This window comes from Mustela putorius, unplaced genomic scaffold, assembly GCF_011764305.1.
Source record: "Mustela putorius furo isolate JIRA1106 unplaced genomic scaffold, ASM1176430v1.1 tig00000577_pilon_pilon_pilon, whole genome shotgun sequence".
NCBI classification, from domain to species: domain Eukaryota; kingdom Metazoa; phylum Chordata; class Mammalia; order Carnivora; family Mustelidae; genus Mustela; species Mustela putorius.
In genome coordinates this window covers 3175483-3197862 of record NW_025421421.1, presented here as the reverse complement: position 1 = coordinate 3197862, position 22380 = coordinate 3175483, and the positions used below count along the sequence as shown (strand labels likewise).

General features: G+C 37.4%; 1 protein-coding gene across 1 annotated transcript in view; it reads right to left on the bottom strand.

Moving 5' to 3' along the window:
• Positions 1 to 22380, bottom strand: part of PCDH15 (protocadherin related 15) — a 731887-nt gene that overhangs the window by 188339 nt on the left and 521168 nt on the right. The gene's annotated exons all lie outside the window — the stretch shown is intronic.

The following is a 22380-nucleotide window of genomic DNA, read 5'->3' as shown; positions in this document are numbered from 1 at the left end:
ATGATGATAGTAATAATAGTAAAATAATGATAGCTAACATTTGTTGAATGCTTATTATGTCCAAGAACTATACTAAAGATGATACATGTAGATTCAACTGTCCATTTTTTATTTTTAGTTAATGAACTTGAGGATTATAGGGAGTTAAAGGATGTGAAATTGTCCCAGATATAGAACAAGATAAATTGGGATAGTAAATCTCTTGGAACACTGAGAAAATAAAGTTAAATTTTAAAAAATAATTTAAAAAAGAAATTAATATTTGATACATTTTTAAAGACTACAAAAAATAGTTAAAACTGACTTACTTACATTAGGGTTTACTTTGGTCTTATTTTGAATTACATAATCTTCTCTGTGCATAGGTCACCCCTCAGGTCAAGTAAAGAGTTTGGGCACAGAGCTGGTATGTGGTAGATTTGATCACAAACCTGAACCGACACTATGGAGGAAAGCACTCCCAAGACTCAGTCACAGGAATATCTACCTTCTTTACTTCTATTTTCAGCTTCTGCAATTTCTTCCAGTCTTGTGCCTCTAAACAACTTCTATGTGTTTATAATTCCCATTTACATTCCAGCTACACTCCCCCTTTAAACTCCAAGGTAATATATATATATATATATATATATATATATATATATATATATATATATATATAGTGGTCAACTTAGATGTTCTGTTTTTATCTCAGCATATCCCAAACCACCATCCTGATTTCCTCTCCCAAAAGTGCACCTTCTCCACACTAGACCAATGGCCCTACCTTTGACCAAGTTGGTCCATCTAAAAGCCTAGAGGTGACCATTGAACCTTCTCCCCTTCTCTTTCTCTTGGACTCTACAACCAAACCATCCTGAAGTCCTGCTAATAGCTCAATGAATGCATGCCTGATGTAGATTATTCTCATCTCTATGCACTTGTTTCCTGCAGTGGACTCTTAATTGACTTTCTGCTTCTATTCTATTGAAGCTATCTTTAAAAATATAAACCTTCCCTGAGATATAAAAATATAAACCACAAACTGAGAGCTCTCCCCCTAAAATCAGGAATAAGAACAAGAATGTCCACTCTCACCATTTCTATTCAACATGGAACTAGAAGTCCCAACCACAGCAAGTAGACAAGAAAAAATAAGTAAAAGTAACCAAATTGGTAAGGAACAAGTAAAACTTCCACTATTTGCAAATGACTTGATATTATATATAGAACCCTAAAAACTGCAGCAAAATACTACTAGAACTGAAAAATGAATTCAATAAGGTCTCAGAATACAAAATCAATATACAGAAATCCTTTGTGTTTCTATATATTAATAATGAAATAGCAGAAAGAGAAACAAAGAGAACATTCCCATTCTCAACTGCACCAAAAACAATAAAATACTTAGGAATACTCTAGAAAGGATAACACTGATGAAAGCAACTGAAGGCGACACAAACAAATGGAAAGGTATTCTATGTTCATGGATTGGGAGAATAAATATTATTAAAATGTCCATACTACCTAGCTGGATATAGTATTCTGGGCTGCATGTTTTTCTCATTTAGTGCTCAGAAAATATCATGCCAGCTGGCTGGCATGATATTTTCAGAACACTAAATGAGAAAAACATGCAGCCCAGAATACTATATCCAGCTAGGCTATCATTGAAAATAGAAGGAGAGATTAAAAGCTTTCGGGACAAACAACAACTGAAAGAATTTGCAAACACCAAACCAGCTCTACAGGAAATCTTGAAAGGGGTCCTCTAAGCAAAGAGAGAGCCTACAAGTGGTAGATCAGAAAGGAACAGAGACCATATACATTAACAGTCACCTTACAGGCAATACAATGGCCCTAAATTCATATCTCTCAATAGTTACCCTGAATGTTAATGGGCTAAATGCCCCTGTCAAAAGACACAGGGTATCAGAATGGATAAAAAAACAAAACCCATCTATATGTTGCCTCCAAGAAACTCATTTTAAGCCCGAAGACACCTCCAGATTTAAAGTGAGGGGGTGGAAAAGAATTTACCATGCTAATGGACATCAGAAGAAAGCAGGAGTGGCAATCCTTATATCAGATCAATTAGATTTTAAGCCAAAGACTATAATAAGAGATGAGGAAGGACACTATATCATACTCAAAGGGTCTGTCCAACAAGAAGATTTAACAATTTTAAATATCTATGCCCCCAACGTGGGAGCAGCCAACTATATAAACCAATTAATAACAAAATCAAAGAAACACATCAACAATAATACAATAATAGTAGGGGACTTTAACACTCCCCTCACTGAAATGGACAGATCATCCAAGCAAAAGATCAGCAAGGAAATAAAGGCCTTAAACGACACACTGGACCAGATGGACATCACAGATATATTCAGAACATTTCATCCCAAAGCAACAGAATACACATTCTTCTCTAGTGCACATGGAACATTCTCCAGAATAGATCACATCCTTGGTCCTAAATCAGGACTCAACCGGTATCAAAAGATTGGGATCATTCCCTGCATATTTTCAGACCACAATGCTCTAAAGCTAGAACTCAACCACAAAAGGAAGTTTGAAAAGAACCAAAATACATGGAGACTAAACAGCATCCTTCTAAAGAATGAATGGGTCAACCGGGAAATTAAAGAAGAATTGAAAAAAATCATGGAAACAAATGATAATGAAAATACAACGGTTCAAAATCTGTGGGACACAACAAAGGCAGTCCTGAGAGGAAAATATATAGCGCTACAAGCCTTTCTCAAGAAACAAGAAAGGTCGCAGGTACACAATCTAACCTTACACCTAAAGGAGCTGGAGAAAGAACAAGAAAGAAACCCTAAGCCTAGCAGGAGAAGAGAAATCATAAAGATTAGGGCAGAAATCAATGAAATAGAAACCCAAAAAACAATAGAACAAATCAACGAAAGTAGGAGCTGGTTCTTTGAAAGAATTAATAAAATTGATAAACCCCTGGCCAGACTTATCAAAAAGAAAAGAGAAAGGACCCAAATAAATAAAATCATGAATGAAAGAGGAGAGATCACAACTAACACCAAAGAAATACAAACTATTATAAGAACATACTATGAGCAACTCTACGGCAATAAATTTGACAATCTGGAAGAAATGGATGCATTCCTAGAAACATATAAACTACCACAACTGAACCAGGAAGAAATAGAAAGCCTGAACAGACCCATAACCAGTAAGGAGATTGAAACAGTCATTAAAAATCTCCAAACAAACAAAAGCCCAGGGCCAGATGGCTTCCCGGGGGAATTCTACCAACATTTAAAGAAGAACTAATTCCTATTCTCCTGAAACTGTTCCAAAAAATAGAAATGGAAGGAAAACTTCCAAACTCATTTTATGAGGCCAGCATCACCTTGATCCCAAAACCAGGCAAGGATCCCACCAAAAAAGAGAGCTATAGACCAATATCCTTGATGAACACAGATGCGAAAATACTCAACAAAATACTAGCCAATAGGATTCAACAGTACATTAAAAAGATTATTCACCACGACCACGTGGGATTTATTCCAGGGCTACAAGGTTGGTTCAACATCCGCAAATCAGTCAATGTGATACAACACATCAATAAAAGGAAGAACAAGGACCATATGATACTCTCAATAGATGCTGAAAAAGAATTTGACAAAGTACAGCATCCCTTCCTGATCAAAACTCTTCAAAGTGTAGGGATAGAGGGCACATACCTCAATATCATCAAAGCCATCTATGAAAAACCCACCGCAAATATCATTCTCAATGGAGAAAAACTGAAAGCTTTTCCGCTAAGGTCAGGAACACGGCAGGGATGTCCATTATCACCACTGCTATTCAACATAGTACTAGGGGTCCTAGCCTCAGCAATCAGACAACAAAAGCAAATTAAAGGCATCCAAATCGGCAAAGAAGAAGTCAAATTATCACTCTTCGCAGATGATATGATACTATATGTGGAAAACCCAAAAGACTCCACTCCAAAACTGCTAGAACTTATACAGGAATTTAGTAAAGTGTCAGGATATAAAATCAATACACAGAAATCAGTTGCATTTCTCTATACCAACAGCAAGACAGAAGAAAGAGATATTAAGGAGTCAATCCCATTTACAATTGCATCCAAAACCATAAGATACCTAGGAATAAACCTAACCAAAGAGACACAGAATCTATACTCAGAAAACTATAAAGTACTCATGAAAGAAATTGAGGAAGACACAAAGAAATGGAAAAATGTTCCATGCTCCTGGATTGGAAGAATAAATAGTGTGAAAATGTCTATGCTACCTAAAGCAATCTACACATTTAATGCAATTCCTATCAAAGTACCATCCATCTTTTTCAAAGCAATGGAACAAATAATTCTAAAATTTATATGGAACCAGAAAAGACCTCGAATAGCCAAAGGGATATTGAAAAAGAAAGCCAACGTTGGTGGCATCACAATTCCGGACTTCAAGCTCTATTACAAAGCTGTCATCATCAAGACAGCATGGTACTGGCACAAAAACAGACACATAGATCAATGGAACAGAATAGAGAGCCCAGAAATAGACTCTCAACTCTATGGTCAACTCATCTTCGACAAAGCAGGAAAGAATGTCCAATGGAAAAAAGACAGCCTCTTCAATAAATGGTGCTGGGAAAATTGGACAGCCACATGCAGAAAAATGAAATTGGACCATTTCCTTACACCACACACGAAAATAGACTCAAAATGGATGAAGGACCTCAATGTGCGAAAGGAATCCATCAAAATCCTTGAGGAGAACACAGGCAGCAACCTCTTCGACCTCAAACGCAGCAACATCTTCCTAGGAACAACGCCAAAGGCAAGGGAAGCAAGGGCAAAAATGAACTATTGGGATTTCATCAAGATCAAAAGCTTTTGCACAGCAAAGGAAACAGTTCACAAAATCAAAAGACAACTGACCGAATGGGAGAAGATATTTGCAAACGACATATCAGATAAAGGACTAGTGTCCAGAATCTATAAAGAACTTAGCAAACTCAACACCCAAAGAACAAATAATCCAGTCAAGAAATGGGCAGAGGACATGAACAGACATTTCTGCAAAGAAGACATCCAGATGGCCAACAGACACATGAAAAAGTGCTCCATATCACTCGGCATCAGGGAAATACAAATCAAAACCACAATGCGATATCACCTCACACCAGTCAGAATGGCTAAAATCAACAAGTCAGGAAATGACAGATGCTGGCGAGGATGCGGAGAAAGGGGAACCCTCCTACACTGTTGGTGGGAGTGTAAGCTGGTGCAACCTCTCTGGAAAACAGCATGGAGATTCCTCAAAATGTTGAAAATAGAACTGCCCTATGACCCAGCAATTGCACTACTGGGTATTTACCCTAAAGATACAATCGTAGTGATCCAAAGGGGCACGTGTACTCGGATGTTTATAGCAGCAATGTCCACAATAGCCAAACTATGGAAAGAACCTAGATGTCCATCAACAGATGAATGGATCAAGAAGATGTGGTATATATACACAATGGAATACTATGCAGCCATCAAAAGAAATGAAATCTTGCCATTTGCGACAACATGGATGGAACTAGAGCGTATCATGCTTAGCGAAATAAGTCAAGCGGAGAAAGGCAACTATCATATGATCTCCCTGATATGAGGAAGTGGTGATGCAACATGGGGGCTTAAGTGGGTATGAGAAGAATAAATGAAAGAAGATGGGATTGGGAGGGAGACAAACCATAAGTGACTCTTAATCTCACAAAACAAACTGAGGGTTGCTGGGGGGAGGGGGTTTGGGAGAAGGGGGTGGTATTATGGACATTGGGGAAGGATGTGTTTTGGTGAGTGCTGTGAAGTGTGTAAACCTGGTGATTCACAGACCTGTACTCCTGGGGATAAAAATATATGTTTATAAAAAATAAAAAAATTATATTAAAAAAAAATAAATAAAATGTCCATACTACCAACAAACTACAAATTTCATACACTCTCTCTCAAAACACCAAAAATATTTTTCACCAAACAAGAACAAACAATCACAAAATGAGTAAGGAAGCAGAAAAGACCTCAAATAGCTAAAGCACTCTTAAAAAAGAACAAAACTGGAGGCATCCCAATCCCAGATTTCAAAATATACCGTACAAAGCTATCAAAATCAAAACAGTATGGTACTGTCACAAAAACAGACACATAGATCAATGGAACAGAATAAAGAGCCCAGAAATAAACCCATTGTTATATGGTCAATCAGTTTTTGACCAAAGAGGCAAGAATATGCAATGGGTGGGGAACATGGCTGGCTCAGTCGGTTAAGCAGCTGACTCTTGGTTTTGGCTCAGATCATGATCTCAGGGTCCTGGGTCTGAGCCCTGCGTTGGGCTCTGTGCTCAGAGGGGAATCAGCTTGAGGATTTCTGTCCCTCCTTCTGCTTGTGTGCTCTCTTTCTCTAAAGTAAATAAATCTTTAAGAAAAAGAATATTCAATGGAAAAAAGTCTATTCAACAAATGGTATTGAGGCGCCTGGGTGGCTCAGTGGGTTAAGCCGCTGCCTTGGGCTCAGGTCATGATCTCAGAGTTCTGGGATTGAGTCCCGCATGGGGCTCTCTGCTCAGCGGGGAGTCTGCTTCCCTCTCTCTCTCTCTCTCTCTGCCTGCCTCTCTGTCTACCTGTGATCTCTCTCTGTCAAATAAATAAATCAAATGTTAAAAGAAAACAAATGGTATTGGGAAAACTGGACTACATTCTTATACCATATAAAAAATTAAAATAAAAATCAATTAAAGACTTAAATGTGAGACCTGAAATCATAAAAATCCTAGAAAAGAGCACAGACAATAATTTCTCTGACATTGACTATAGCAACATTTTTTTCTGGATATGTCTTCTGAGGCAAGGAAACAAAAGCAAAAATAAACTATCAGGACTATATCAAAACAAAACCATCTGCAAAAACAAAGGAAAGGATAAACAAAACTAAAAAACAACCTACTGAATGGAAGAAGATGTTTGCAGAACACATAATCAATTAAGGGTTAGATAGTATCCAAAATATATCAAGAACTTAAGCAACTTAACACCAAAAACCCCCCAAATAATTTAATTAAAAATGTGCAGGAGACATGAACAGTCACTTGACAAAGAGACACAGATGGCCAGATACACACGAAAAGATGTTCTAAATTATTCATCAGCACAGAAATGCAAATCAAAATTACAATGAGATCTAACCTCTCACCTGTCAGAATGGCAAAAAAAAAAAAAAAAAAAAAAAGCAAGTGCTGGTGAAGATGTGGATGTGGAGATAAAGGATCCCTTATGCTCTGTTGGTGGGAATCCAAACTGCAGCCACTATGGAAAACAATATGCAGGTTCTTCAAAAAAATTAAAAACAAGGCTTTCTGATGATCTAGCAATTCCACTATTAAAATTACTGAAGAATACAAAAATACTAATTCAAAAAGATATATGCACCCTTATGTTTTTAGCAGCATTATTTACAATACCCAAGATATGGAAGCAACTCAAATGTCTACTGATAGATGTAATTCTATATTATATGCTGGAATATTATTCAACCACAAAAAAGGATGATATCTTGACATTTGTAACAATATGGATGAACCTAGAGGGTGCTGAGCTAAGTGAAATAAGTAAGAATAAGAAATAACAAATAACCATATGATACACTGACATGTGGATCCTCAAAAACAAAACGAATAAACAAATGAAAAGCAGAATAAGACCTATAAACACAGAGGACAAACAGATGGTTGCCAGAGGGAAGGAGGTTGAGGAAGGTCAGAATGGGCAAAGGGGAGACACGGGCTTCCAACTGCGGGGTGAGTAAGTCATGGGGATGAAAGGCATGAGAGGAATAGAATCATTGTAATAGTGTTTATGGTGACAGATGGGAGCTACACTTGGGGTAAGCCCAACATAAGGTATAAAGTGAATCATTGTGCCATGCACCTGGACTTGTGTGACACTGTGTGTAAAACATACTCAAATCTAAAAATTTTTAAAAAAATAATGGGGGGGGCACCTGGGTGGCTCAGTGGGTTAAGCCACTGCCTTTGGCTCAGTTCATGATCTCAGGGTCCTGGGATGGAGTTCCGCATTGGGCTCTCTGCTCAGCAGGGAGCCTGCTTCCCTCTCTCTCTCTGCCTGCCTCTCCATGTACTTGTGATTTCTCTCTGTCAAATAAATAATGAAATCTTAAAAAAAAATAAATAATGAGGTGCACCTGGGTGGCTCAGTGGGTTAAGCCTCTGCCTTCACCTCAGGTCATGATCTCAGGGTCCTGGGATCGAGCCCCACATCAGGCTCTCTGCTCAGCAGGGAGCCTGCTTCACCCTCTTTCTCTGCCTGCCTCTCTGCCTACTTGTGATCTCTCTCTCTGTTAAATAAATAAAATCTTAAAAAAAAAATAATGATAATGGGGGCACCTGGGTGGCTCAGTGGGTAAAGCCTCTGCCTTCAGCTCAGGTCATGATCTCAGGGTCCTGGAATCCAGCCCCACATCTGGCTCCCTGCTCAGCAGGGAGCCTGCTTTCCCCCCCTCTCTGCCTGCCTCTCTGCTTACTTGTGATCCCTCTCTCTGTCAAATAAATAAATAAATAAATAAATAAATAAAAATAATGATATTGGCAGGAGTTGTTAGTGCTCCATTTGTGTGCTTTACTACATTATCCAATAATGTGCATTTCATGTGTTCTCACGTGTATGCTTACAAGAAACCCAGGAGTTGGTACGAGTAGTAACTATACCTTATGCAAAGACAATCAAGGCTCTTAAAGGTAGCACATTTCTGAATTTCCTCAGCTAGTACATGTCAGCATTATTACTCAAATGAAACACACTCATACAACAAAACAGGTCCTTACACTTGAACCCAACGTGACATTTATCTATGATATCCTACAGGCAACAGTCCTTCAACATGAGAATGAACAAAGTTACTTGGGAAAAATGCTCTCGTAAATCCCGCTTAGTTTGTGTACTGCCCAGAAAGTTCTGGAGCACATGTCCCATGAAGAGGAGTGAAGGAAGAAAGAGCAACATCACAGCACAAACAGTTTCAAGAAAAAATTTCAGAGTTTCTGTTCAATTCAGCATCCACTCCATCTGTAGTACAACTAAAACCCTTGCTCCAGTCACAAAGTAGTTATCCAGAAACTTAAAGTGTCTTCATTGACTTGGCATGCCCTCTTCACAAAGCCAACGTGTTCATAGTACATTTTGAATTATGCCTTTAACTGATAAAAAGGGGACAAATTTCAGTATTCTGAAGTGTTACCTCCCACATGCCTAACATATTTTGCTTTCCAGAACATCCAGGCCCTTCCTAGAGGGTCATGACAGATAAGACTGCAGGTGTATGTCATGAATTTTTTTATTCTATGATTTGTTATTCCACAGATCTCTACCACATAAAGAAGATGCGGCCTCCTGTGGCATGGTTAGCCCACCCGAGCCATTGTCATTGGTTCCCCCATCACCCTTACCATGAAGGCACTGCTTTTCATTTGATATCACATGCAGCAATAACTAAATACCTAAAGTTATTTGGATTTTCCTTTGCCTGTTTTCAAAAGTGTTTTCTCTTTCTTTCCCTCTCTCCCTCGCTTCCCTCTATTTTTATCTTCCTTTTTCATCTTTCCTCCCTACTTCTCTTCCTCCTTTTTTCTTCCTTTTCAAAATCTTTTTACTTGAGCCCTGCTTGATACTTAAATAATTAAGCCATATGATAGGCAAAGTTAACTGGCTTTGGGGACAGCGTCAACTAACATGCCTAACATTGTCTTTAGGTCATTTATGGCATGAGTCAGGCAAGGTAAAATTACCATGATTAATCTGGAAAACAATGTAATTGTAAAATTCAGAAATTCAACCATACTAAAAAAAAAAAGGAGCCATTATAAACTTTATCACTTAATATTACTTAATATTATTTATTAAATATTGAATACTTGATTCCACTAAAAATTTAATAGGTATGATCAAAGTATTTTAATGTACAAAATTTACTCAATTACATTTTAAAAAATAAAATGAAATAGTTCACTGAGTTGATGAATTATGTATTCTATTAACTATATTACAACATGGCATGTAAATATTCAAGTTATCATTTAGTAAATATCAATTTAAATATTTATATTAATTCTTAAAAACCCAAATAATTCATAATTTTGACAAATATTAACTTACCAAATATTTTCATTTTTTTTTAATTGTGCTAGAAATATAAGGATCTCTATTTACTCTTTCATATTCCCAGTAAGTTGATATTTTTCCCAGTTGAATACATTGATCATATTTATTTTTTAAAGTAAACCAAGCTACAAAAACATACTTAAAGTTGAGATGAAAATATGTATTACTTCATACTCTAATTCGGGATAAGATAGTATATATATTGTACTGTGTATGTCTGTATATGCATTTATATGTTTATTAAGAGAGCTTTTTTGGACCATCAGTACTGAATGAAGAGCTGTCTTTTCAAAAAAGCCAATCTTTAGGGACACCTGAGTGGCTCTGTGGGTTAAGCCTCTGCCTTTGGCTCAGGTCATGGTCTCAGAGTCCTAGGATGGAGCCATGCATTAGACTCTCTGCTAAACAGGGAGCCTGCTTACCCCCTCTCCCTCTCTTTCTCTCTGTCAAATAAATATATTAAAAAATCTTTTTTAAAAAAGCAAATCTTTAAAATTTTATTACTATGGCAATAGATGCCTTATCTATAGCATTTCCAAAGTATAATGAAGTCACTAACACCGCAAGAAGGTTACAAAAATTATTTTCTTCAAGTTTATACTAAATTAAAACTAGGCTATAGTTTAATTTATAAATGATAAGCAAATGGCTTCTTGCTCTTGCAACACTGATCAAAAAATTCGTCTTTATTTATGACAGAAGAAACCTTGTGAGGTAATCAGCTCTCTGTTCTTAGACAACAGCACCACTAAACCATTTCATTCACATAAAATTTTGGCAAAAGGAAGTTCATCAGTGTAGTTCAGACCCACAGTGGCATTTCAGGACTTAGACTATCAGAAAGGCCCTTTCCTCAGGAAAACACTACCTGAAAGCCAAGCTCTTTGTCCCCCACAGTGAGGGGGCATAGTCCTTTTTCTCCACAAGGGAACAGAAGCCTTCCTAACTGTGAAGACCAAGGTTTTACCCTGAGCCTCGTTTTTGTCAGCACAGACAGTTCTAATTCTTTTCCTAGCAACTGAGGGATTCTCTTCTTGCTTTTCTGTCTGTCTCCATGCCCATACTTCCCATAGTTGTCTAGAAATGTTTCCAACTGTGGGCTCAAAAGAATAAAACAAATTGTCTATGGTTTTAGGGCACCATCAAGGAAGACAAATTAGACAGCTGCATAGTGGAATCCACTAACTAAACTACCATGTCTCTTCCTTAGTATGGGTGTCTTAATATGATGAGGTAAAATATACTTTGACTTTGCAGTTAAGGTAAAATTTCAAAAAAGGGACTATGAGATAGATTGTGGTCCGACGTCATTTTTGAAAGTTAGTGGGTGATTTCATAATAGGTATGTAATTTCACATTAAAAAAAAAAAAGGCTAAACAATTTTGGAATTTTGCTCTATTTACCTGGCCACCATGAAGAGACATTATCAAAAGAAAAAAAAATTGCAAGAAAACAAAACAAGACATAAACATGAATTCAAGAAGATAGTGGTAAAATTCTCTGCAAAGATTCTCTTCTCAGCAGGGGTGGCAAAAATAGAGAATCCTATCATTATGTCTCTTGGAGTCTTTTGAAGGCTAAACAAAGTGGGTTCCTTCTTAAAATTTTATGGAAAGTGAGGACGTGTGAGAAGCAGAGCAGGACAGTTTTCCGAAGTCTCCTCACTTACTGTGACAGTACTTTCTATAAATCCCGCTGACCTTATCTATCCACTGGAGCAAGCATGACTTCATATCACCATGATTTGGAAAGAATAATTAGGAGCCAGTAGAGCAAACTTTCTTTATGTCACTTCCATTCACAACAAGAGTTTGAGATATTTTTTTCTTAAATTTTCAAATATGTGACACATTTTCCTTTAGAAGGATATATTTCCCTAAACAAATTTTGAGGAAAGAACCATGGTATTAATGGAAGCTTACCCACTCGAGGAGTGCAGGAAACGTTGACCTTGCCTCACGGAGACTATGGAAATTAAAAATTATATAAATCTAAATGTAAAAATTATATGCAATATCAGCAGTTGAAAATTTTATAAGTTATCTATTCCCTAATATTTATAATCTTGCTTGTATGTTTTATGATGCAGGGATTAAGTCATTAGATGATGGATTCCTTCATTCCTTCATCCATTTGACACATCTACTGACTACATGCAGCTGAGTCCTGAGGGTACTGGAATGAAAACTGAATTGGGAAGATGGAGTTCATCTCATATTCCTACCTTCCTGGTGATCATTTGAAGTAATTCAGCAAGAATGGCCCTCCTAGAACACCAACCTCATATCTACCCCAACACTCATTTGTCCGTTGTTCATGCTTGGTCTCACTCCTATGTGGCTAGTTCCTTCCAACACCCAGTTCTCAGATGACCCCTCCTCTGCCTCTATCCATTCAGAAACCACTTGAGTTAATCCTATTGTATTTTCTTTAGACTATGTATCCCTATCTGAATTTATATTTCATATTTACTTGTTCATGGGTTTGCAGCATATCTCTGTCCCTTGACTGTGAGCTCCGTGAGAGATGACTCCAGTTATGTCACTTCCATGGGGGTGTGGCTGTATATGGAACCCCTACTGTGGTTGAAAATATGCATCACCCAAGTCCCTGCTTCCAGTGGTCATGAGCACATTTTTTGAGAGCAGAAAGGAAGTGGAGATTATAACAGTGATTTTTGTTTGAGGAAAATGTATCAGAAAAGAGATGATAATGGAAAGAAAGTTCCCCAAAAGTAGAAGATAGGAGGAGAATAAACATTCATTCCAGAAAAATCCCTCAGTCTAGTATTTCAGAAATGAAACTATCATCATGAAAATTCTTTTTTTTTCTGGACTGGCTAAATATAAAACATTATCTATTCCCTACTTCTCAGCTTTCTTTAATTATATTTAATACCTTCTGTTGTTAAGCCCATCCTTTAATAGAATGACATAATCCTCTGGATTTTTCCTTCAAAGGAATCCTCATATGACTTACATTATTAAGATATGGATGATGTTTTCTTACACTCACTGCATCATACAATGTGTTTAATCCACGTTACACTGTGGGTTAATCTACTGTTGAACAGGATTGAGATTCCTGAGTAATTTGTTGGTAACTGTGAGAATCATCATTACACAGGTAATTTTGTATATGGTTTGGAGGATCACTAAGAATTTTTACTAATCTTAGAAAGTGGCTAAATTGTTGGCACATTTTCTATTTAAAGCCCGCTAATATCTGTTCATAGATTCTCATCTATGGCTCCTATTTATCTCTCAGAATGATAGACAATGAGGAGAAGGAGAGATGTGCTTCTGTACTTATGGGCCTCATAACGGTGTGGGGTGGGGAGAAAGAAGGGGCACAGATAAACACTAACACTTCTGATAAAAGCTGTAAAGGAGAAGTATGGGTGCTACTAACTGAAGGTGCTAGAACTAGATCACAGGTCTTAATGTTTATAATTCAGGCACATCCCTATGAACATGAGATGAGCCTTCTACATGCAGTCTTTTTTTATAGGGATCATTGTGACTGTGTCACATGTGGAGTCCAATCTGGTATATTGTTTGAGCATTAGAGAGACAAGCTAAAATTTATGTGTCAAGATTTTGAATATTTTATCTTCCACTCAAGGGAAGAAAAGTAGAGATTCATCATTATGAAGTGACATAAATTGAAGATGTCTATTTAAATGAAATACCTTGCTAATCATTGGTTTAAAAAAAACTTTATTAAAATATGTGCATATTTGGGACACCTGGGTGGTTCAGTCATTAAGCATCTGCCTTTGGCTCAGGTCATGATCTCAGGGTCCTGGGGCTGAGCCCCACCTCGGGTTCCCTGTTCAGCAGGGGGTCTGCTTCTCTCTTGTTCATCACCCCCCACCTTGACTCACTCTTATGCTCACTCTTGCTCTCTCTCTCTGAAATAAATAAATAAAATCTAAAAAATACATACATATGTATATATTTTGGGGGGCATTGTAGAGACCCAATTAGCATGGTGTTTTCATGAAAACTTTATTCCCAAATTATACACTGCCATAGATGACACTAGAAGTACTTAATGAGTCCAGGCATTGATACCCTAAAGTTAATAAATGCTGAGTAGATAAGGACTGTACCAAACCAGAGGCAAAGTTTGGGAAGTTTGCCATCTCCCTGAAAGCAAAGATGATGAGGAGGAAATACCAACTACCATCTATGTGCCTGATATTGACTAAGTGCTTTCATTCTTCATCAAACCCAAGTACTAATCCAGTGCAATGTTCTTATTATTCTTAAATAGAGATGAGGTTTCAAGAAGTAAAGTAACTGCAGTACAATATCATTTTTCCTGGTTAAACACACATGCCAACCCTGGTGACATTAGTCAATGGCTTTGAAAGACTCGGGATGTTTGCCAACCCTAATTGCCTACAGGAAGGACATGATTTAATATCACCTATTAATAAATGAATTAATTGATTTGTTTGTTCATGTATTAGGCTTCTTTTCAAATATGATTTGAGGTAGTATGTGACTTATTTAAATAGAGTGTGGTTTCCAAAATGTGAAAGGTATTTCAACTTTGTGATGTCTTTTTCCCTACTAAATTTGACTGTGTAAGACTCAATAAATATTAGTATGAGATAATACTACTGGAATGGTCATTTATTCAGCATATAGACAGGAAGGTGGTGATACAGTGATGTTCTGAACCAGACATTTTTTTTCTAGATGAGGGGAACATGACAGACCAAAAAAAAAAAAAAAAAATCCTGTCATCATAGTGCTGACATTCGATTTTTTACATCAAACAGTAACACATTTATATACAATATGGGGTGGGTATAATCAATGTGGCAGAATAAATGTAAATTTATATCAAGAAAACAGAACCTTAAGATTACAATATTTTCTTTTTTACTAAGTTCATTTTTACTTTGGGCTTCCATTTCTATAGTGAGCATTAAACACAATATAGTTTGACTTAATGATGGTGAGAATGTAATTAATTACTACAGAAGGTCTGTATGAAAGATCTTCCAAACTTACAAACAGAGGGAAATTCAATGAGCCTATAATGGACCAAAATAATTAAGTTCTTAATATCAGGGGATATCTTGATTTAGTAATTTTTCTTATATACATAATTATCAAGAAATTACTTATTCAGACCCACATAATTTTCTTTGTAATAATGGCAATCATATTATATCAGGGAATACTAAACCTATTATTACCATTACACACAAACATTAAGTAATTTGTTTTCAAGTATACAAATATTGTTCTCCATGATGTGGTTTCCAAAATTCTTTTTCCCAATGTCCTTGAAAGCAACTAATCTGATTTACTTTGTAACAGTGTGATTCACCGAACCTCCCAAATATGATTTAGCATTAGGGATTACTGCAAAGTGGTTTATATTGCTTTTTGTAATCATAATAGCTTTATTAGTGGATCTGACCAAATGCTAAGGGAAGTCGAACTCTCCATGTGACCACTAAGAAGAAATGTGCTTTTCTTTCTTCCTCTCTCCTCCCCACTGTCTGACATCCACAGTAACTGCCAGGTGTGGACAACACAGTGAGTCAAAATCTCAGAGACAGGTGCCTTGTGCTGATGTCACTGACCTAATATAATATAGACTGTGCATACAGTTGAGTTTCTACCAATGTGGTATCAACATAACAATCCAAAATCCCAAGAATTATTTGTGTCAGGGTAATTTAACTCTGAATCTTTGGGCAAATACGTTTTTCAAAGGTAAACATAACTCAATCCCCTCAAGACATCAAATAACAAATAATGCATTCTTTGTAAAATTTCTTCATTGAGATACATTGTAGAAATTTCTAAAAATAACAGTGGGCACACAATCAACTTGCCTCACATAAACGAACTCATAAACCCAAAGGAACTTAAAAATAGGAATGAAACCACAGAAGAGCTAGTGATTAGTGATCCTGTCCCTTCTGCCTTAAAACCCTCCCATTTTTCTTAGGAAAGGAAATTTTGTCACTCTCTTCAAGCCTATCAAACTCCATAGATTCTGACTCAGGTTTTCCTTTCCAGACTCCTGGCAAAGTTACCTCCTTTTGATTTTTGGAAATTATTTTTCTTTCTCCGACTTTAGGGTCTAATTCTGCCATTGGAAAATACCTCCGTGCATTGGAAATACCTCTTTTTATTTCAGACCTTAGCTTTCTGTCACTTTTTCCAGACCCTTCCTTGACTTCTCAGACAAATCAGTCTCTCTTTTGTCTAAGTTCAGAGCACCCTAAAGATTCACTTCTTAGAGCTTTTAACAGTCTGTCATTTCTACTTGATTTCCAACTCTACAAGTTTGAAATTCTCGGTCAAGGAAACATGACAATGTTAGTTCTTAATATTCCATGCAGTGCCCTTAATTAATACTGGATACACAAACATTCAATAAATATTGGGAGATTTTTATTTTGTTTCAAACACAAAGATAGAGATTTAAGTTAATATAACCCACAGTTTATGAAACATTGCCATAGGTGGATCAAGACATACTTCTTTGTCTTTTACATCCTTTTATCCTCACAACTCATTCTTACCTCTTTTTCTAAGGCAACTATTTTAATGAATTTAAGAAATATCTTTTAACTAGATTGTTGAGGTACCTTGCACAATTGTTCAGTAAATGATCACTCCTTCTTCCTCCACTTCTGGCCTCACCAATTCTGAGCTTGGCTGTGGGACTTGTTTTGGTCAGTGGACTATGAAACCTGGGACACGCGGCTAGACATGTGACCATGTGTTTAGGCAAGTTCTCTCATGGTCCTGTCCTTCCCTGTGCACAGAGCAGGCTAGTTTAAGCATGGATCCCTGAAGGAAGAGGTATGTAAACCAGACTTGAGGACAACCTTCAGCCTGAAAACAAGGTCAGCCAACCCCTAGCTGCCTCAAATATCTACAAGTGGGAATATCTGTCTTTGTTATCATGAACTAGTGGTATTCTGGTATTGTTCAGTGTGCAGCATTTTGGGAGGAAAACCTAACTTGCATATTACACGCCTTTTTGCTTTTTAAAAGAATTTTATATAATAGTGCTATTTTCTCTTTCTTACTGTGTTCACTGAGTATTAGGTCATTGCATTTTGTTCTTGTTGCTCTATGCTCATAAAATCCTGCTGTGCTAGAATTTCTCAAGATATTTCAGTCTTAATAATGATCATGGTTGTGTGGGAATTTTTCTGATGTGTTAGTCTTCACTATGGCTGATAATATTCCTGGCACAGAGATTTCCCTGAACACTTTGGGATTCTTTGACTCTGCAGTAAGGACAGCTTGGGGCTGGGGAGAGAAGGGGTGGAGGGCCCTACATTATCATGCTGGGTAGAAGGGCCAAGGTGAAGCCACATGAGCTACCGCATGCAGCTGTAGTGTTGGTCTGGTCAACCAGAAACCCAAGCACAGAACACTCAGCTCTGGTTCTTCCATTGCAAACACACTGTGAGAAGACATCAAGCTGGGAAAACGGGGTCACAGTGACAGGCCAGAGGCTCAGCTCCTCCACTGCCCCACATCTCACTCATCCCCCATCTCATGCTCAATAGACTGGACCTTCACAGGCTCTCACAGAATGCAGATGAAAAGAAAAGCAAAAAGGTGACAGAGTACAAACAATAAGTATAGAAGACAAATATCAAGGATTCAAAGCCTGAAAAAGACCAGCATAAACATAAAAACAATGACAGAGAATGCTTACTGAATATTTACTATATCGCAGACACTACTTGCTCTGCACAAATGCTATCATATAATCTTCATGTTGGTCTGACAAAGTAAGTACGGTTTTTCTTTTTTTATTGCATTAAGAACATTTAACATGAGATCTACTTTTAAAAAATATTTTTAAGTGTACAATGCAGTGTTGTTAACTATAGGTTCAATGTTGTATGGCAGATCTCTAGGATAACAACAACAAAAACAAAGCAGATAATCCAGTTAAAAAATGGGCAAAGAACTTGAATAGAGATTTCTCCAAAGAAGACATCCAGTCAGGTAACAGACACTTGAAAAGATGCTCAACATCACCGATCACCACGGAGATGCAAATAAAAACCATAGTGAGGTATCACCTCATACCAGTCAGGATGGCTATTATCAAGAAAATCCAGAACGTAACAAATGTTAGCCTTACACTAGTTAGAATGGCAAAAAAAGGGACAAGGCAAGAAACAATGAATGTTGGAGAGGTTGTGGAGAAAGGGGAACCCTCTAACACTTCTGCTGGGAATGCAGGCTGGTATAGCCACTTTGAAAAACAGTGTGGAATTCCTCAAAAAATTAAAAATAGAACTACCCTATGATTCAGCAATTGCACTATTGGGTATTTACCCCACAGATATAGATGTAGTGAAAAGAAGGGGCACATGCACCCCAATGTTCATAGCAGCAATGTCCACAATAGCTAACTTGTGGAAGGAGCTGAGATGCCCTTCAACAGACAAATGGATAAAGAAGATGTGGTCTATATATACAATGCAATATTACTCAGCCATCAGAAAGGATGAATACCCAACTTTTACATCAACATGGATGGGACTGGAGGAGATCATGCTGAGTGAAATGACTCACGCAGAGGACGTCAATTATCATATGGTTTCACTTACTTGTAGAATATAAGAAATAGCATGGAGGACATTAGGAGAAGGAATGGAGAAATGAAGAGGGGGAATCAGAAGGGTAGATGAGCCATGAAAGACTCCAGACTCCAGGAAACAAACTGAGGGTTTTAGAAGGGAGGTGGGTGGGGGGATGGGTTAGCCTGGTGGTGGATATTAAGGAGGGCATGGATTACATGGAGCACTGGGTGTTCTACACAAGCAGTGAATCATGGAACACAACGTCAGAAACTAATGATGTGCCATATATAGTGACCAACATAACATAATTAAAATGGTAGCAGGGATGTGGAAAAATTGAAATGTTAGGAATTCCTATTGGTAGGAATTCAAATTGGTGTGACCAGTCTAGAAAACAGTATGGAGGTCTGTCTGTCAAAAAATTAAAAATAGAGCTAACCTATAGCCCAGCAATCCTACTTCTAGGTATACAGTCAGGATTATTTTTTTAATGAAAACCAGGATCTGAAAGTGATATGTGTTGTGTACTCCCATCATTCACAATGGCTAAGATGAGGAAAGAACCTAAAGATTCGTCAGTGAATTAAAAAAAAAAATGTGCTATCTCTATACAATGGGATATTACCCAGTCTTAAACAATCATAAAATCCTGCCATTTGTGACAACATGGATGAACCTTGAGGATATTATGCTATGTGACCTAAGCTAATCACAGAAGCACAGATACTACATGATTATACTTATATGAGGTATCTAAAGTAGTCAACCTCATAGAAGATAGTGATAATGTTGTGGTTGCTCAGGGACAATGGACAGCTGCTGTCCATGGCATATAATGTTCAATTATGTTGGGGGAGGAGTCAAGATGGCAGAGTAGCAGCAAGCTGAGATGACATCAGGTAGCAGGAGTTCATCTAGATAGTTATCAAACCATTTCAAACACCTACAAATCCAACAGGAGATTGAAGAGAAGAAAAGCAGCAATTCTAGAAACAGAAAATCAACCACTTTCTGAAAGGTAGGATGTGTGAAGAAATGAATCCAAAGCCAAGGGAAGATAGACCATGGGAGGAGGGGCCAGCTCCCGGCAAGCAGTGGAGCAACAGAGCACAAAATCAGAACCTTCAGAACCTGCTCCACTGATGGACATCACCCCAGAGCCTAAGTGGGGGTGGAGCCCTCACAGGGACAGTGTAGTTTCAGGTCCCCCAGGGTCACAGAAGAATTGGGGTGTCTGAGTGCAGCAGAGCTTGCAGATATTAGAGCGGGGAAGCTGGCTACAGAGACAGAGCAAAGGAGTGAACTCTCAACTTGGGGTTACCTTAAACTGTGATCTGTGGCACAGTCACACCACTGCTCTTTGAGCAGGGACCCCCACAAGTGGCAAATCCAGGAAGAAACCCCCTGGAAGAGCAGCAGGGATCTGCTGGGTTTGGAGACTCTAAATGGGGCTGTGTGCCAGAGAGAGAGACGTTTGGTCACAGGCCGGGTGAGCTCAGAGTGCGGTCAGAGACCAGGAAAATGGGAGTGGTTGAGCACTTGCCTCCAAGGGCGCACTGAAGAATAGGACCCCACGCTCTCGGCTCCTTGGGGCCAGAGACTGGGAGGATGCCATTTTCATTCTGGTCCTCCAGAGCTCTATGAAAAGCATTCAGGGAGCAAAAACTCTAGAGAGCTAACCGGAGCAGATTACCTGGCCTGGCCCTTGGCAAAGGCAGTGCAATTCCGCCTCAGGCAAAGACACTTAAGAATCTCTACAACAGGTCTCTCCCCCAGAAGATCAGCCAGAAATCCAGTGAAGACCAAGCTCACTGATCAAGGAGAAGAGCAGAATTCCAGAGGAGGGGAAAGCAAAGCACAGAATTCATGGATTTCTCCCCATGATTCTTTAGTCTTGCAAAGTTAAATTTTTTTTACTTTTTGTCTTGTTCTAATTTTTTTAACTTTTACTCTTTCCTCTTTTAATGTTTCTTTTAACTAGTTTATCTTAACAATATCTTTCTTTAAAAAAACTTTTTGAACATTTATTATTAGAGTCACATTTCATCTTTCATTGTATCTAACTTTATCTTTTGTATACACATAGGGTTTTTTCTTCTAAAAAAAAATATGGGAGACAACTTCTTCTAATAGATCAAAATATACCCTAAATCTAGCACAGGGTTTGTTCTAGTCTCCAGCCTGAGCAAAATCTCTCCATTTTCTTTTTCTTTCTTATCCCAACCAACTTATCTCATCAACTCCTTTTTTAGAAATTTTTCTAAGTTTTCATCTTTACAGTCATATTCCATCCCTTCATCATGTTTATCCTTATTTGTGTGTGTGTGTGTGTGTGTGTATATATATATATATACTTTATATTATAAAGAATAAAGAAAGATATAAAGAAATAAATACTTAATATTTATTTATTATTAGAAATAAATATCTATTTATTATTAATATATTAATATCTATTTATTATTAGAAATAAATAAATGTAGAATACTATATATTCTTTCTTTAAAATTTTGGAAGGTAGCTTCTTCTAAGAGACCAAAATATTCCCAAAATCAAGTGGGTAACTCTGCATATTCACCAGGAAATTAAAGAAGAATTGAAAAAATTCATGGAAACAAATGATAAAGAAAACACAATAGTTCAAAATCTGTGGGACACAGCAAAGGCAGTCCTGAGAGGAAAATATATAGGGATACAAGTCTTTCTCAAGAAACAAGAAAGATCTCAAATACACAACCTAACCCTACACCTAAAGGAGCTGGAGAAAGAACAATAAGTAAAGTCTAAACCCAGGAGAAGAAGAGAAATAATAAAGATCAGAGCAGAAATCAATGAAACAGAAACTAAAAAAGCAATAGAACAAATCAATGAAACTAGGAGCTGGTTCTTTGAAAGAATTAGTAAGATTGATAAACCCCTGGCCAGACTTATCAAAAAGAAAAGAGAGAGGACCCAAAAAAATAAAATCATGAATGAAAGAAGAGAGAGCACAACACCAAAGAAATACAAACAATTATAAAAATATATTATGAGCAATTATATGCCAGCAAATTTGACAATCTGGAAGAAATGGATAAACTATCACAAGTCAACCAGGATGAAATAGAAAACCTGAACAGAACCATAAGCAGTAAGGAGATTCAAGCAGTCATCAAAAATATCCCAACAAACAAGACCACAGGGCCAGACAGCTTCCCAGCGGAATTCTTCCAAGCATTTAAAGAAGAATTAATTCCTATTCTCCTGAAACTCGTCAAAAAAATAGAAATGAAAAGAAAACTTCCAAACTCATTTTCTGAGGCCAGCATTACCTTGATCCCAAAACCAGACAAAGAACCCATCAAAAAAGAGAATTACAGACTAATATCCTTGATGAACACAGATGTGAAAATAGTAGTCAATAGGATCCAACAGTAAATTAAAAGGATTAGTCACCACAACCAAGTGGGATTTATTCCAGGGCTGCAAGTTTTGCTCAACATCTGCAAATCCATCAATGTGATACAATACATTAATAAAAGAAAGAACAAGAACCATATGATACTCTCAATAGATGCTGAAAAAGCATTTGACAAAGCA